At 37.5% G+C, this 17,095-nt stretch overlaps 1 pseudogene; it reads left to right on the forward strand.

The window, feature by feature from the left end:
- Nucleotides 1-1,496: 1,496 nt before the first annotated feature.
- On the forward strand, nucleotides 1,497-2,382 carry LOC114081354 (nucleoporin NUP35 pseudogene; annotated as a pseudogene).
- Nucleotides 2,383-17,095: the final 14,713 nt, after the last annotated feature.

Genomic DNA, 17,095 nt, shown 5'->3' on the forward strand with positions numbered 1-17,095 from the left:
TTAAGGAACCTGCCTTCCCAGACTTCAGCAAGGAACTAAAAGCTGGATTGTTGCCAGATAAAGCAGTGAGGTATGAGAAATGGAGACCAAACAAGCAAACCCACAGCAGGAGTTGGGAGACTTGAACTGTCATCCAGCCAGGATTAATAGTTTTTAATTAATTTTTTAACTATTAAGTTGATGTAAACTTTTTTTAAAAATACATATATTTACTTGCTAATTAAACTTCCTCTTGTTTGCATTTGTCTATTCATGACTCTTTTTTATCATTTTTGGAACACATTTTTATTATTTACTGAATCAACTTATGTGAATTAAATATAATACTGGTCCTTAACTCTATACTATTTATGCATTTCCAACTTGTTTTTGAACATGTGTTTAGAAATAACTCAAAGTACCTTTTAAATTAAAAATATAGGAGTTTCCATAATTTTTTAAAATTGGAAAAGTCCCTGTCATGAGTGCAATCTATGTCACTAACATAGACCAAACAGGTTTGTGTCTTTCCACAATGTCAACTTATTGAATAACAATAAATTCATGGGCTACACCACTTTCATCAGTTGGCAGTTCACTAAATATTTGTGAGTCACCTGGTCGTCATAAGCCAGGCAAGTACAAGTTCTTTTATGCCAATCTTAATTTCTAATATCTATAACACATCACAAATCATACTTTACACAATGATATATATAAGTTGCAGGAAGGCTTAGAAAGGGTTGAGGCAACCACAGGAATACAGGAGTTTGACCTGAGAGCAAAGGCAGAGCAATTATGAATGCAAAGAGTAACTGTAGGTGGTCAGATAAGATTAAGAACCATTTGAAAAACTTGTCTAGGGCACAGAGCTGTCACAATCAAAGAACTTACTCTAGGCCAAGATCTAGACTGATTGCAGTCTCAAGTGTATCTGCTTGGGATGGCAGCTTTTTGTGGCTTATGCTGCAGAAATTGCACTCTGCTGAAGCTCAAGGACAGAGATTTGAAAGTTCATTGTGGTGATTTTCCTGGGCAAAGCTCATGGGAAGAAACAGGTGATAATGTTAGGGTACCACCATGTCCCATCTTGGAGTGCTTCTCCTTTTATAGACCTGGAGTGAGGGGGTTGCTTCATTCAATGGTCTAGTGTGTTCGATAAGTGCATAGGTCTGGTTTTTCCAGTCTGAATTGGATATGCCCATGTATTCATGTGTTTCTGATTAATTTGATAAATTCACAGGTGGTCATTTTTATTAGCATTATTAATTTATCAGTTTGTGCCTTATGTTTGTACCAGACAGATGGTGGTTTTTTACTTGTACAAGCAAGTTGTAGAGTCACTCCACCTCAGCACCTAAACTCAAAATAGAGTGGGTTATGGCAAACTACTGCTTTATACACTGGAGTAACACAGGTTTAGGCGTAGCCTGAAAACTGCTGCTCCATACATCATGAAGTAACTGAGCAGGGCACAGCCTGCTCTCCAAATCCCAGGATGTTTCGTAGTGGCCGTGATGGTAGCATTTATCATGGAACCCCAGGTTCCATGGAGCTGAACCAATCAACTCTCCAAAGTCAGGAGTTGATTCCCAGTTCTTATCTAGAATTGTAATGGGGGATTTGCCATGTCCAGTTACTACTAATTGATGACTCCACAACCTCCATCAATTAGTAGCTCTTCAGCAGGAGTAATGGAAATGAGATTGCCTTTACTTGCATGTGGTTCATCACCATGACCAGTTGTACCAGCTCATAAAGAGTGAAAATTTTTCTACTAGTTAAAAGTACCTATGATGACGTTTCCTTCCCAGGGCTCATACCAACACCTTGAAATTCAAGAAGACCGCCAGACATTTCAGTAATGCAGAATAATCTGGCTGGAGTTACAAAAACTACTTCTGAGACAGGGCAAAGTATGTTTAGTCCATCAAATATTGGTCATTCACAAAAGATGACATTAACTCCTGCCAAGTTGGATTCTATTTATACTCCAGAAGATTCCCTGACTTCAGAAGACGACCTGGATGACATTCAGGTGACTGTGTTTTGGTTTCCACAAGTATCTGTTTTCTATATATTATTACAATTTGTATAATATGAGACTATCTTAAAACATGTGATGTCTAGAATAGGAAATTGGATGTATATTTGTCACCAATCTAAATTGCAGGTCCAGAAAGCTTTAGACAAAGATGGGAGAAACTTTGGAAAATCTGTCATGATTGATGCAAAATGATGAATAAATAAAAGTGTCACAGAAAACAGGGATAGATGTGCTTTGTCATCTCTGTCTCTAGCCTTTGTATCACCCATCAAAACCTTAGGCACACCACTACAACCAGAAGTAGCCCTAGGATTTCTACCATGAAACCTCTTGTTACAGCATTTAGTAATTTCTGATAAACATCCAAAAAGATGAAAGTCTTATATCCAAAGTAATGAAGTATATATTTAGCTGGTAGTATAGTAAGATCTAAGAATTCAACTACCAAGGAGAAGGTTGTTACATTAAAACAGAGTTATCAGAGTACTGCTAGTTCTCCTGGGTTAGATGTATAACCACTCTTGGCATCACTGACTATCTCATGCTTCATTTAGAAGTTTTCCTTCAAGAATACATCTTATTTGTAGCTTGCACTGTAAATGATATTTGTGATACATTTTGAAGAAATCTAAAAAGATTCCTGTAAGTAGGATTTTGTCCTTTCCATGTAAGTTTAAACACAAAAAAACCTGAGCATTGATTACTATAAATTAAATAATAGAATTGGTGGGGAGGCTTTGTAATCATCATGAGAAGGTGGGTGAATTCCATGAAGAGGAACTACAGCTGCTTTCACCAAGCATTAGATTAGAATTAGCAATTTGAATTACAGTCTTTAGAGAGTATTTAGTAGCTTAATTTTCTTTGCATATTATCTCACTGTGAATTGTCATCTTTCAGTATTCTAAAACCAAAATACTATTTTAAAAATTTACTAAAGTTTCTTGATAAGACTTGTCAATCATGTTCTGAAAAAGTATGAAAACATTATTCAAACAAAATTGTGTATATAGAATATAATACAGCTTAATGACCAATAATAAACTTAACAGCTCTATTTTCCCCACTCAGCTTAAGACATAGCACATCATGATACTTTTGAAGATATCTGTGTGCATATCTCCAATCTTGTCCTTTCCAACAATTGGATTACAAAGTCTTGAATTTCATTTTTTGTTTTTCTTTATAGCTTGACCATATACATATGTATCCCTAAACGATATATTGCTTGATATTTCCTATTTTCAACTTTTGTGTAAATGTAACCAGACTGTGTATGCTTCTATGACTGGTTGCAACTTGTGTTTCATTAATAGTACATTGTCTTATAGTTTTATAATAAGTCTTAGTATTTAGTAGAGTAAATCTCTGTACTGTTACTGCAGATGTTTCTTAGCTATACTTGACACTTTGCTCTTCCATATAAACACTAGAAGAAACCTGTAAGGTTCAATGAAAAAACCTGACAGGATAGTGATTCAGAATTGCATTGAATCTATAAATAAGTTTGAGAGAACTTACATCCCTATGATGTTGTATTTATGAAAAGATATCTTTCCATTTGTATTTGTGGTAGACAGTAAGACTTCCTAAAGACATCCACATCCTAGGGCCCACATTTGTGGGCACATTTTGTTCCAACTAAACTATCCAGGTGGGATAATCACAAAGTTCTTATAAGAGGGAGGACAAGATGGTCAAAGTCAGAGAGGAGTTGTGACAAAAGAAGTGGGGGTTAGAGTGAGGCACTTGAAAGATGGAGGGAGGAGCCAGGAGCCAAGAAATGCAGGCATCCTGAAGGATCTGGAAAAAGCAGTGGAAAAGATTCTCCTCTTGAGTTTGTGGAAGGAATGCAGCTATGTCTACTTCATTTTAACCACAGGACCATTTCAGACTCTGACCTCCACAACAGTACGATAATAAACTTGTATTGTTTGAAAACACTGAGTTTGGGCTGGGGATATATATGGCCCTGTGGTAGAGAGTGCTTGCCTAGCATGTGCAAGGCCCTGGGTTCCCATCTCCAGAACTGCAACAAATAAACCAGTTATTAAGTTTGTAGTAATTTGTTATAACAAAAATAGGAAACACAGTACCATATTGTTTTACATATAGTTATTACAAAATGCTTTACTAGATTATGTCTAGATACCTTATAGTTTTAATTGCTATTTTAAATGGTATTTTAAAAATAAAATATATTATTTATCAAACTTTATGGAAATGCTGTTGGTATCTATGAATTGATTTTGTTTCCAAAAATCTTGCCAAATTTTTATTTATTCTAGTAACTGATGATCTGTAGTCTATCATCTATCATGTCTGAGGAACAACAGTTTTATTTCTATTTTTACAATTCTTCTTTCTTGTCTCCTTGGGTTGAATATACCCCTAGAACAATATTTGATAGATATGATACCAGTGAGGGTATCATTTTTCATTCCTGATTTTAGTAGAGATAATTTTAATATATCACCTAGAGGGTTTTTGTTTATGGTATGTGTGTGTGTGTGTGTGTGTGTGTGTGTGTGTGTGTGTGTGTTTGGCAGTGCTGGGGATTGAACCCAGGGTCTTGTGCATGTCAGGCCCGTACACAGAGCCAAAACCCCTGCCCAGGAGCATTTTCTTTGAAGATAACTTTTTTCTCTTTGTGTTGTATTCTGAACAATATCTGAACCATGGTTTTCTAATTTACTGTTTCTCTTTTGATCTATTTTTAATGTGTTAACTAGTCTACACAGTTTTTAATTTCAATCATTAAAATATTTAATAAACTCATTAATACTTAAATTTTAAGTTATTTGTTAAATCTGCTTTGTAACTTTTTATATTCTGTTCACATTTTCAATGGTAAATATCTTTTATATACTTATAAATCTATAATTTATAACTTCAATATCAAAAGTTTTTGCAATCTGATTTTGCTGATTCTTGTTTCTGATGTCTCTTGCATAACGTAGTTCATTTCTTCATGTGTTTTATGGTTTTTGTTGTGAAGTTGGGTTCCTTGGAACACTGTGGGAATTCTTTAAGCTTTTTTTTTATATTTTTTTAGTTGTAGATGGACCTTTATTTTATTTGTTTTATTTCTTTAATGAGGTGCCAGGGATCAAACCCAGTGCATGCTAGGCAAACACTCTACCACTGAGCCACAACCCTGCCCCCTAAGCCTGGTTTTAAAGTGTGCCCTATCAAAGGAATTTCTTTGTACCTGCCCTGTGCTTTGGGGCATTAACAATCTAGGATCACTTAAGCTAAATTTTCAGATTGAGGTGTTTCAGGCCATATAAGCAGTGTGAATGTCCAGGATCCATGTGCCAGTACATCATTGGTGTTCAAGATTTCTCAGAGCTGAAATAGATACAGATCTTTCCACATCATTCTGCTGGGTGATTTTCCCTTATATCATCCATTAGTGGGTCACCTTTAGAACATTCTAACTTCATGTGGGGATCTCTGCTATGTTTTTTTTTTAATTTTTTATTTTTGCATTGGGTATTGAGTGGAGGGTCTCAAGCAAGTTGCCATACCCCAAGTCCTAGAGGTCTCTGCTTTGATCCTTCACCTTTGGAAAGACTCAGGCTTTTCTCCTATTGCTCTCATGATTTAGATTTATTGAAGATTAAGCACTGGATCAGCAGGGATCAGCAGATGCCCTTAGGGCAAACACTCAGTTACCTGTTACCTCTGTAGATGTTTCTCTCCCTTTCCCCGGGGGACTTGCTTTATATTCCAGCCAGACCAACCTTGCGTTTAAAGAACACTTTGTTTGCTTGTTTTTTAAAAATATATTATCCAGCATTTTTATGTGGGTCTTTACCAGAGAGGTACCCTAAACAGTTAGGTCACTGTATAGCTAACAGTGAAAGTCCTTGGTCAGTGTTTGAATTTTCACCTAAAATCTCAATGTCTTAAATTGTGTTTAAATTAGGAAATATTTTATATAAATAGTATATAGAATATAGCACAGTGAATCTCTACCCAGCTTAAAAAATAAAACGTCACAAATACACTGTTTTCCGTGATCTTAACAATGTGGAAATTCTATAGGTGTTCAATTTCTTTTTCTTTTCTTTATTTTATTTGTTTGTTTGTTTGTTTATTTATTTATTTTTAAGAATAATATGGTGGTTAAGAACTCTGGCTTTGCAGAAAAACCCAGATTCTAACTCAATCTTAAGCTCTGGAGTACACAACCTATAGGAATCTGCCCAGACAGCAGGACTCCTTCACTGAGAACTTCCTCCAGGAATGTGTCTACATTCATGCTTCTGGTATAGTATGACTGACTGGACATGTTTGGTTAGATTAGAAGAGGAAACAACATTAATCAGATTCTGTCTCCTAATATTTGGAAATGTAACTACTTGGGTTTAGAACAAGTAAAGGCTATGACACAATTATGTTTGGCCATGCATGTATGGAGAAGCAGAGTGTGTGCTTGACACAGGAAAAAAATGCAATAGAAGAAATTATACGGAGAAAGAGGCAAGAGAACGAGAGAGAGAGAGAGAGAGAGAGAGAGAGAGGAGAGATAACTTTTAACCACAAAAGTACCCTCACACACTTGAATTGTTGGCATTCACAGTGACACCCATGGATTTCCATTTCCTGATTCTAATCCTTCTTGATGGTGTTCCTTTCTGACCCAGGGGTTTCTTGTAACATCCCTATGTTCTAAAATTCCCTTTTCCTATTAGAGTGGGAGTTTAATTTAGCTCAAGTGGTTTTCTTTTGTTTGCATTGTAAGAAAATCTGATTCTAACAATCAATTTATTAGAATGTAACTTTAGGCAAGTTATTTAATCTCCTAGCCTCACTGCCCTCATTGGTACAACAGGACACCAAGAATACCTACTTGCTAAGGTTACTGTAAGAACTATATGAGTTAACAAATGTAAACAGTTTAATAGATTGCTTGGCATGCAGTATGTTCTCAAACTTAAATGTTACTGTTATTATTACTAATTTTTTCCAGTCAGGCTGCCACTAAGCTAAGTACAGGACTATAGTATCCATAGCCCAGTTGAGCTACGGCGGTGGGACAGGTTGCTGAGACCAAAGAAGAAATGAGGAGATGAAATGTGAGACACAAGCTTTATTGAAAAATGCTTCCAAGAAGGTCTAGTGGTGACAGGATGGACAAGTAGCACCTCTGTTTCTCACATTACCTCTAGGGCTTTGCCAGAAAGTAGCACTTCTGTCCCTCATGATGCTGTGGCAACTGGCAGGATGAGCACTTATCCTTTCTGCAGTGTGTATCTCAATAGCAGTTACTGCAGAGAGAGAAGTTTTATTAGCTAGATTACAGAGGCAGTGATAACATTAGATTAGTTCACCTTGTCCTGTTGTATGATCAGCTAGGAGCTTGGTGTGCATGCAAAACAGCAGTTTTCCACACGTAACACTGACTTGCCCTAATTCCCAGCATACATAAGAGAAAGCCAGTACCTTTTGAGATAGTATTTATCTGGATATTCCGGCCCGACTGGCTCTTATTGTTCCCTTAACTGGCCATGTTCTTAGGAACAGAGAGGAACACTTCAGGGACATGGTGTTTTGCTCTCCTCCTTTTCTCCAAGAATGACACAAGGAGACTCTGATATCACCAAGAATCATAGAACATCACTTTAACATGACTTGCCACACAGACTCAGAAACACTTCTGTTCATATTAACAGGAGAGGTTTACTGGCTGCTAAAGGCTAAGAGGCTTGTATTCTGGTATTACTATAGTCACAAAATTGTAGGAACCTTGGCTCAGATGGTAAGTGTTAAATGTAAGCAATCAGGTAGTGATCATGGTAAATTAGTAGATTATACTACTGACAACATCTGTTTACCTAATACTACTTCCTGTCTAGATAACTGACAGTGGACCCACACAGGACTGTTATCAACATCAAAAAGATGGAGGGAAAAAAATCTCATGAATAGTCCCAAAAAGACAGTTCTATGAGCACTTCCCTTTTAAAGATTTGACTCTCAGCACTATAAAACTGTCTTTCATGTTATATGATATATAAAAATCCTGAGAGGGTTTAAAACTATGTTGCTATGAAGATGTAAAGTTGATAATGTTCTGTGGGACTCTATGAGTTCTTAGATCCTCAAGAGATTAATTCAGAGTTCAGCTGGGCTAACTTGGGAATCAGTCCCTAGAGCTCAGTTGTCTATGAGAACAATTTAACCTTTTTCTTTTAAACATGAAAAAAATATCAAGACACCATTATATAATGGCAATGTCAATTAAAACCATTGGGAGAAATTTTACCCATAATTCCACAACTAACTAATAAATCATTTTCATTTTTCCATATTTGGTCTTTGTATCTTTAATGGTTATTGACATATTCCTTTAAATAACAAATCACTAATCCTAATGCAAGTTGCTTTTGGGATATAACAGATGCTTCCATAGCATTTGGGAGATAGGACCTTATAAAAGCTTGGATTGACTGTCTTAAAACTCTTGTGACATTTTTAATGTAGCAAGTTTAAAAAATCATAATTGTGTACATACCAGAAGCCACTAGTGAAATGTGTGTGAACCCAATTTGGAATGGAAGCCATTGGATGGGAAAGTCTGGTATCTGGGTACTCCCAGCAGCATCTCTGCTGGTTTGAGACTGCCCAATACATGTGACTTTCTATTCAGCTCTGCCACAAGTTCCATACAGCAAGAGATGGGTATGGCTTGCTGAGATACCAATCAACCTGTTGACTGCAAGACACCATGAAGCAAGACTGAAAACCTTATCCCTGAAACCTTATCCCTGCCTTTGAGGTACTCTTTCTTAATTAAAGGACCAAGCCATTTTCTTTCTTTTTTTTAAATTTTGTTTTGTTTTAGTTATAGATGAACACAATACCTTTATTTTATTTATTTTTATGTGGTGCTGAAGATTGAACCAATACCTCACATGTATAAGGCAAGTGCTCTAACACTGAGCCACAACCCCAGCCCAGACAGAGCCATTTTCTAATCATTCAGTTCCAGCTCCTGTGTGGACTTGGAGGAGCTATCAGGAGCTCCCCTTCTTGAACTTATTTTCTGTCACTGTCTCTTATTTCTTCACTAATTATTTCAGACTCTCCTGCTCACAACCTTCTGAGCAGGAAACTACCATGGCGAGGTGCTGGCCACCCCACAATATGTACATATTTTATTTATTCGAGATTATCTCTCAGAGGACAAATGAGGACTGTGGTTTGCTCATATTCTCTGACATACCTAGTACGTGCGTTGTACATGAAGGACAATTAGTAAATAATTCTTGAGGAGCCAATAGAGCTGATCAAGATGAGTGGGTGGCTGGTAGGGACTGAAAACAGAATGGGAAAAAGCGAGGCTCTTTAAAACGTCCTGCTTCAAACCTGTGTCTCACTTTGTCTTCTAAACACAGTCTGTCCTCACCACCTCATTCCCTGCCTTAAAACTTCCATCAAAAGAATGTAGAAGCAGTTACCTGTGGCAGAGGTCAGGAAGGGTCCGTTTACAAACAACCATGACAAATATACTTTTTACAAGCAGGAGGAGCAAACAAATACTCTGCAAATTATTTTCTTTCATCATATCTTTTAGGTATGATTTTAAAAATCCTACACATTCAACTACCTGTATATGACTAATAATACTCTTTTACTGATTGTGAAAAGTGGAAATACTATAACATTGAACAGGAACTGGGAGCAGTTCTATTTTTTGTGGCAAAAATCCCTTATGTGTCTGACACTTTGTAATTTTCTTCTGCAAAGAAATGGAAAGTGGAATAGGGAGGTAAAGAGAAAAGAAGTAAAGAGATTCACTCAATAACAAATATTTACTGGGCCCTATTATCTCCCAGGCACTATTCTAAGGCCTTGTTAATAGAAATAAAACAAAGATTTCTGCAATAGAGTTCCAGCAGGATACAGCTGAATGAGATTTCACCACAGCCTGTTTGTTGAACAAGAGAATGGAGCTGTTGATGCACAATGTTCACATTTGAACCTACAGTATGCTTCTTGTAGCTACATTTGGAATTTACATAGATATTAACTGCATATATTCACCTTTGAAAGTTCTTACGACAAGCATGGTTGTGCTGTTCTTGATGTTATTGGTGAGCCAATGTTCACCCTATACAATGAAGTGTGTAGAAATTCAAAGCTAAAGTCAGAGGCAGGCAATGAGAGTGGAAAATGCTACATGAATGAAATTGTCTTCACCTCATACTTTGTGCTATACAGATTCTTCCAAGGCATTATTACAGGAAAAACAATTAATTGATGTCAGAAATAGACTAAACTCTATAGTTTGGAAGATAAAGACAATAGAATCTCCACTGTTAAGTTCACAAACATTTTTCAGGTCTTTCCTCTGATACACTGCCACCTAAAAATCATTTATGACTTTATGCTAGGTACCAAGTTCCATGAAATTGTACATCCCAGTATGCAATACGGTTTGAAGCTGTGATCAATACTGCTAGTTAACTATTAGGTGACTGTTTTCTTCTTCTTTTGGTTGGATGACCCTAATTCTGTTTGGGCAGCAATGGCTTAACCAGGCATAGATTTCTCAGTCAAATGTGAGGCCCTGTGACATGGTTCTGGCCAGTAAGGCGATACAGTGGAGACAGATATGTTGGCACCAACCTTGACTCCATCTTTCCTTCTGTAGACTTGAACAGGATATGATTCCTAAAATTCCAATGGATTCTTCCAACTTCTTGTTCTGTGACAAAAATAAACTTCTAGTTATTTCAACCATAGTCTGATTTTCTGTTACTTGTGGTTGAACAGAATTCTAATTTATATGAGAGTGTGCACATGGTAAGGCTAACTCTTCTGATCAAACAGCCTCATGAACAGGAATTATGACTAAGTTGATTCTTTCTCATGTCAAGAACTTTCTGGCTTATGAGATCGAATTTCATTTTTCTTTGCTTTGGGGTCTGATTTCTGTGCTGCAGACTTTCTTCGAATACCTGGAATGCTTGACCAGCCATTAAATTTTTAGACTGACTCATACTGAAGCTCCTTGGAAACTTTGGCAAGGAGTGTTGCTGAAAGGACTTCTTTTTCTGTAGAATAACTGGGAGATTAACCAGCCTTATTATTGGGGAACCTAAAATATCATAGTCTAAAGGTCTTTTTTCCTGAGAATGTCTGGTTTCTCCAGAGAGGGATCTCATAGATTGGGTGGGAAGGGCATAGGTGTATGCTTGGTTACTGGGATTCGGGGAGCAGGAAAACAACATGCCTCAAACCTCCATGGTTCAGTATATCTAAAAAGAACAACAACAAAACCCTCTATGGTTTCAGCGTGCAGTCTCTTACGTAAGAATCCTGTTTTCATCTCTGTGATTTGTCTTTGCTTTCTCTGTGGCTTAGTATCCAAGTCCAGAGTCTAGTTTAGTTAAAATATGTATGAATTCCCCTTCTGTTGTGGAGCAGTGAGCCAAGAAAGGAATACTTATCCAGTTGCTTAAGAGAGTGCTTGGGACAGGAGGTCCAACCATTTTCCACACAGTCCTCCAATCTCATTCATTTTGGAGTCATACTTCACGTCTACCTTTTGCAGTTCTTGCTTCCTACAGAAGTTCAGAGAGGGAGTCTATAATGTAGAGGGAAGAAAAGCTTCCAGAAGAAGTTCAGAGAGGGAGTCTATTATTTAGAGGGAAGAAAAGCAATCTAGGTTAGTTTGTAGAAAGAAACTGAGTCAAATTTAAAAATTTAGGGCCAAATGAACATGTCTTCCAGAAATTTTGGTAAGAGAGACACACAAGGAAAGAAATGGGTAGGAACTGCAAAACGTCCATAGACATGTGAACACAGAGCAAAGGGAGCAAGAATACAGTGGGAAATCAACTTGGTGTGGTTTAAATTTCATTCAAGTCACGTTGAGTTGGTTTGCCCCCTTCTAGTGGTTCTGGCAATGGAACACCCTCTTGAAGATAATGACAAGACCACATGCAAATGAAGCAAGCAACAATTAGGGGCAAAATGATTGGTAGTCAAGGTAACTGACCTTGGGGGACTATCCAGAAAGGAGTTCTGAAAGTGATTTTGATCACAGAAAAATAGTAATATCATAGGGAAAAGAATTTCAGTGAAATTCTTCTGTAAAAAAGATAATTTAGACCCAGCTGGCTTGAGAGTGATTGTAGGTACCTCCTACCTGTTGTCTGTCTCCCTAACTTTGGGTCAAAGTTAACAAAGGTAATAAGTCAAGTGCTTGCATATTCTTACTGTCTTATCAGTTGTTTCAATGCTGCCTGGAAGAAACCAGAAAATGGGGGGATTTTATTCTAGATGAGCTGGGTAAATTGATATATATTTAAACAATTAAGCCTACTGCTTCTGAGTGGATGGTAGAAGGAAAACATAAATGGCAAAAAAGAAAAATAAAAGGTGACATCAGTGTGGAGGTGACTTCAGACATAGCTAGACCAAAGGTCTCAAGTAATAGCATTAAATATGTTTGCCTTTTCCCTGGCTCTGATCACTTGCAGCTTCCTTCTGTCCCATATTCCTAGCTTGGCACACCCATAAAGACTACAGTCTTTCCCAATAGCTCTAACAAACAAGAAACTTCTGGGGGTAATTCTGATAATGTTCTGCTTGATCACATACATATCTCTGAAGTAATCAATGAAGCCAGGAAATGGGGAACTCTGGTCGATTCGCTTGGGTCACTTGCCCACTCTTGTGATGATTGCCTTGTGTCCCTTGTGGAGATTTCAGCCTCATTTGATACATGGGGATTGGGTTCCTCATGGGAGAGAAGAGCTCTATCTTAAGCAATGTAGGGATCAGACTGTTAAAAAAATGAGTTATCTGTTATAGGCTCATTTACTGTGGATGGACTAGAATCCTGCCTTTGTGTGCTGGCCAGCATGGTTCCTGACAGAGAATAACACATCAGTCAATACAAAACAATTTTAACTTTCAGAATCAACACAGAACCATTTGTTCTATGCAGTGGTAAGTAAATTTCTTGGAGTAATGATCATGGAACCTGCAGAAGTGGTATTATCACAGGCTTACTCTTTAGGCTTCATGAATACCAGCTTGAAAATCTGATAGCTGTGGGGCTGGGGTGTAGCTCAGCAGCAAAGTGCTTGCCTAGCATGTACAAGGCCCTAGGTTTGACCCTCAGAACCACAAAAGAAAAAACAAATCTGGGAGATGTGAAGATGGCCTTGGATAATGGTAAAGGATGTCCCTGTTGGCTGCAGTGCCCAGCCTACTCTGTACTAGCTTTCGTCTTAAATGCCCTTCAATATCAGAATATTTTAGTACAGCTTATTGGAACTTTCCATCCACCAGGAAAGAATTGGCTGGTGACTGATTATGTAATTATACCTAAATAATACATGAGAAAATAAGGATTTGTTTTATATTTTACTTAACATTTCAGTCAACTTTTCTGAAATATCTTTTCCATAGTTTTATTAGTGCACTATGGTTGGGCATAATGGTGGGGTTAGTTGTTACATATTCATACATGTATGCAACATAATCATACAATTAGGTCAATGTCATTCCCCAGTATTTCTCTTTTCCTTTTCCTCCTTCCTCTTCCTGGTCTCTTTACCTCACTTTACTGATCTCCCTCCAGTTCTCTGAAATATTTATTTGATCAAGTAGTGACATCTATGATAGATAAATCTGGGAATTGGTGGAGTGTTTTTTATAAATCAGATGTGATCTGAATGTTCCCCTACCTAGTCAACCCATCAGAACCAAAAGGTCACATTAACAATGAATATTTACCTCAGACACTTCAACAATGTCCCTTCACAAAATCTTCACCTGGTCACCTGGGAATTGTGATTAGATTTTTTGCATGCTCTTAGAATAAGTCTGCTACTGTTCTGTGGTGGTCAGGTGTCCAGGTGGGAGTCCCCTGTTCCAACCATGTTTGATGCAGGCACTGACCCTGTAATTTCTGACCACGTAATTTCTACTTTGCTTCTCCATCTTGCACAGCTCTTGCTGTACTTGCTTTGCTCTGCCCATACAGAAATGAAGTTAATGCCCCCAGCCCTCTCCATCCTTAACTACCTGGGCCTCAAAAGAGCACTGTCTGCAAGGAGTTTGACAACATAAGCATGAAAGAGTTTCTTCAACTTTTAACTGCTTTTCTCCAAGACTTAATGGGTCCATAGAACAAAACTAGTTGGGGTTAGCATAGAGGTGGAAGGGTAATAGGCCAGGTCTTCCAGCCATGAGCTAGCTATGCCATTAACATGGAGCAAACATGTTTGTGTCTTTCCACATGTTATAATTTATTGAATAACAATAAATTCACAGTCTATACCTCTTTTATCGGTTGCATTTACTGAACCTGATCAGGTGGGTCACTTGATAACCAAAAGCCCAGTTTAATCTTAACTACTAATATCTACACACTCAAATCACACATCACATTTTATACAAATATGTGGAGTGGGTGGGGAAGAAAGGGAGAGAGATAACAGAAAGGCTAAGAAAGGATTAGGGTGGCTGCAGGGGGCTCAGGAGCCTGAACTGAGAGCAAAAACAGAGAACAGACACCAAATGCAGGGTCACTGCAGGTGGTCAGATAAGATGAAGAACTTGTTCAGAGTACAGAGCTGTCAAAGCACAGAACTTATTCTAGGCCAGGGTCTGGACTCTCAGGAGTTTCAGAATGTCACTTTGAGATGTCAGATTGGAGTGGGCTGGTGTGTGGTCGACATGGGTGGAGAAACATGAAGCCAGAGAACAGAAAATCAGAGGTTCATTGTTGCAGTGATTTTCCTGGGCAGGCTTGTGACAAGTGACCAGGTAACAGAATCAGTGCCCCTCTGTGTCTAGTCTCAGTGTGCTCCTCCTTTTATGGGTCTCAGATGAGGGAGTGGCTTCATTTGGTGGTCTGTTGTGTTTGATAAGTTCATGGGCCTGGGTTTTCTGTTATGAGATTGATATGCCACACATTCATGTGCTTCTGATTAATTCCATAAGTTCACAGGTGGTCATTTTTATTAGCACAATTAATTTATCAGTTTGTGCCTTATGGTTTTGCCAGGCAGGTGTGGTTCTTTACTTGGACAAGGTGTACAGTCAATCTACCTTCGCACTTGCACTCAAAATGGAATGTCTTATGGAAAACTACTGCTTTATAAAATGGAACAACTCAGGGCCAGGTGCAGTCTGAAAACTACTGTTCTTTACATCATGGAGTAACTCCGGGCAGGGCACAGCCTGCTCCCCACACTTCCTCTCCACTGTCTCCAGATTCCTGCTCATAATCTTCTCCCTTTTCCTTTCCTCCTTAGTCTACAAATTCCTAATGCCTCTAGGCATAACTCTTCAAGTCAAACATCAAACAGCTCTGTCCTTGTTTATTGATTCAAATATGTGCCCCAGAACAGAAGACAGTGTGTGTCTACCATTCACACGTGCCCCTCTGCCAAGGTTCAGCCCCACTGGGTCACTTGCTTCTCAGAATAACATTATTCAGACGTGCAAAACAAGTTCACCTTTTTGAATGGAGCAAGCAACATAAAGGTTATATGTCAACAATGGTTTTATACTTTCCCATTCCAACAATGTTAGAGTAGCCTACATTCTCTTTTTTTCCTATGTTACATACTTCTATTACTCAGCACATGTTCATAATTGAGGTTCTGATTCTTGTACTCATATCCATTAGAGAAGAGAATGAACACTGTGTTCTGGAAATATTACATGCTGTAATCCTTAATACTTTTTTTAAAAAATAGAATTGGGACTTGTCAAATGTTTTAAGTAACTTTCTCATTGATGCCAAACATACATTTAGCTTACTCAAATCTAGTGTTGGTTATCAGTGATGAAATAAATTATGAATTCATTTTCTTGCATAAAATTTCCTTCAGAATTGGTGATAATTCTGAATTTGGGCAGGCTCCAAGAAGCATTCAGCAGAATGGGAATCATGTCCAATATTAATGAGTCACTCTGTTCTTCTCTCTCTGAATCACATACCAGTTTTTGGTTTTAAAAAAATGATTTCACAATCATCTAAATAAAATTTGATGATATTATAGTGGGAAGATAAAAATCATTTTTAATAATGAAAACATGTAGCAATCTTTAAAGATTAAAACTCCTCAGAAGAGTTCATGAATCAAAACAGTACTCAGGTTTTATTTTAACTCACTTAATATTACTATTGTAAAAAATAGAAGGAGACTTCTTAAAAGAATAATTTTATCATCTTAGCTAAAATGTTCTTTTAAATTTTTCCAAATTTCCTTCCAGCTTTGTCCATACACACATGCATTTTACATAGATGAAGTGGAAGTGTGGAAACATTTTTGACTGATACTACTGGGTATAGGTGGTGCTACTGGAAACTAGGGGGTAGAGTCCAAAGGCTGTTAAACATTCTACATTGTACAGCTCTTAGCAAGAGATTATCTGGTACAAAATGTCAGTGGTGCCAAAACCCTTATATAAACACACACACACACAAATGTTTTTGTGTTGTTATTAAAAATTATTGTTTATTACAAGAATCTTGTAATTATTCCTTAGTACATCTAATCTAGTTGATAATTTAATGATTCCTCTACCCTTCATATCAGAGATGATGTTATGCTTATGGTTTCGACAACAGTCTGGAATAAACAAATTCTTCTAAGTAAAATTACTTTGACAAAGTTTCTTATTATTTGTATGGTTCTTATAGTTGGTGTAGCACAGGCCTTATAAACACTAACTTTGGCAAAACACATCAATTATAAACAGTTTATCAGAATTAAAGTCTGCCTGTGATTATATTTCTAATGCTATAATTTTCTAAGTGAAGAATATGGTGCTGGGGGAGGATTATAGCTATCGGTTTTTATTGATGATGATGATGATGATGATGATGTTGATGATGATGATGATGATATTATACTGGACATTGAACCCTGGGGCATTGTACCACTGATCTATATCTTTTTTATTTTGAGACAGGGTCTAAGTTGCCCAGGTTGGCCTCAAATTTGGGATCCTCCTGCCTTAGCCTCCTGAGTAGCTGGGATTACACACCTGGCCAGTTTTAGCTCTTTGAATAGATAGTGTGAT

This window comes from Marmota flaviventris, chromosome 14 (genome assembly GCF_047511675.1).
Source record: "Marmota flaviventris isolate mMarFla1 chromosome 14, mMarFla1.hap1, whole genome shotgun sequence".
NCBI classification, from domain to species: domain Eukaryota; kingdom Metazoa; phylum Chordata; class Mammalia; order Rodentia; family Sciuridae; genus Marmota; species Marmota flaviventris.